Here is a 1,726-nt window from a genome sequence, read left to right as displayed (position 1 = left end):
ATAACAAATCGACTTTTGTCATTTTAATAACTAATTAACAAGCACATATAGCTATCTACGTCTGGAAGTAATTGCTAAAACGCTATTTAGACGCTTCAGCTAAACCAAAATGTAACGTAATGAAATAACTAAAGTTAGAAATCTCGTGCCACGTGTGTGAGAAGTGAGGCCGGTGCTTGTGGCATTTCGGCACATTTGCTAGCTTTTATTGTCGCTTTTACATATAAAGTCAACTAAAATATGTTTAAGTTTCCAAATTTTAAAAATACTTACTTCAGTTGTCTTTCTTTCTCAAAAAAGAAACCACAGTATGTTGTACAGAACGTTGAGAGAAAGTTTCTAGCTGTAGAAAACTATTTTCAAATGTCACGTTCTTCGATTTCTTCTCTTCCCCTCCTAAAACAAAACACTGGTCTCTTATATTAAAACTACACCGTCTTCTTACGAGTCTTTACTGACACGGCATAATGTAAACGTTTTTTTTTCCCTGTACTCTTTCTCTCCCTCTCTTTGGTTGACTCTCCTTTCTCCGAATTTGACTTCACTCATTGTAATTTGACTTCCTAGCAATCCGCCCACTCCCCACTATGGGTAGCCTATTTGCGCTCCTTTGTCTTTGTCGTGGCTTTCTCTGCCAGTGCGGACGACTGGGTGTAGGCTACCTGTAGCCTCCTGGAAAGTGAAAACGTGAGCGTGAGGAAGAAGATTTTCACCTTTTCACATAAAAACATGAAAAGAAGATAAACTCCCTTTTCCTCCATTATACCTATTAGAATTGGTGACATTAAGTTTCATATATACAAGACATAAACCCTATAAATGCACCTTCTCTATCTGTTCCCTCTGCCAGTGCCAACATTTTCTTTGGGTACCCTCTCAATTAAATGGGCCCCCTATCCTTCAGAGCACACAGGACATGGTATGGGGCCCCAGTCCCTGAGGCATGGATGACACCTGTAGGCCAGAAATGGTATTGCAACAACTATGTCTGAAAATGTTAGTCCATGCGCCGAATACAACAGGTGGAGGGAGACCTTACCGTGAAATGCTAACTTACGAGCCCTTAACCAAAAATGTAGAGTGTTCAAAATGTTATAAGAAATGTGCTCAATAAACTATAGGAAAAATAGTAACACAATAAAATGACAATAACCAGACAATATACAAGGGGTACCCGCACCGAGTCAATCTGCAGGGGTACGGGGTTGTCAAAGTAATTGAGGTAATTTGTACATGTAGGTAGGGGTAAAATGACTTTGCATAGATAATAAACAGAGAGTAGTAGCAAGGTATGTAAAGGGTGTGAAGGAATGTGAATGTATGTGAGTGTGTGTGTGTGGCGTCAATATGCATGCGTGTGTGTGTTTTGTGTGTGTGTGTGTGTGAGTGTGTGGTCAGTGTCTATTCAGTTTACATTGAGCCTGTGCAAGAGTCTGTGATAAAAAAAGAAGAAAAAAGTAATCAAGGGGTACAATGAGGGGCTCAATGCAAATAGTCTGGGTAGTCTTTTGATTAACTGTTGAGCAGTCTTATGGCTTAGGGGTAGAAGCTGTTAAGAAGCCTTTTGGTCCCAGACTTGGCGCTCTGGTATCGCTTGTCGTGTGGTAGCAGAGAGAACAGTCTATGACTTGGGTGGCTGGAGTCTTTGACAATTTTTAGGGCCTTCCTCTGACACTGCCTGGTATAGAGGTCCTGGGTGGCAGAAAGCTCGGCCCCAGTGATATAC

General features: G+C 41.1%; 1 protein-coding gene across 1 annotated transcript in view; it reads right to left on the bottom strand.

Annotated features, from left to right (window-relative positions):
- The window catches only part of LOC129827874 (large neutral amino acids transporter small subunit 3-like), a 33,168-nt gene extending 32,455 nt beyond the window's left edge, over window positions 1-713 (bottom strand). The window contains exon 1 of the mRNA XM_055889127.1: window positions 274-713. The gene's annotated coding sequence lies outside the window, so the exon portion shown is untranslated. The remainder of the gene's footprint in view (window positions 1-273) is intronic.
- Between the last annotated feature and the right edge of the window lie 1,013 nt (window positions 714-1,726).

The sequence above is a fragment of the Salvelinus fontinalis genome, chromosome 29 (genome assembly GCF_029448725.1).
Source record: "Salvelinus fontinalis isolate EN_2023a chromosome 29, ASM2944872v1, whole genome shotgun sequence".
Classification (NCBI taxonomy): domain Eukaryota; kingdom Metazoa; phylum Chordata; class Actinopteri; order Salmoniformes; family Salmonidae; genus Salvelinus; species Salvelinus fontinalis.
This window is presented reverse-complemented; position numbering and strand designations above follow the sequence as displayed.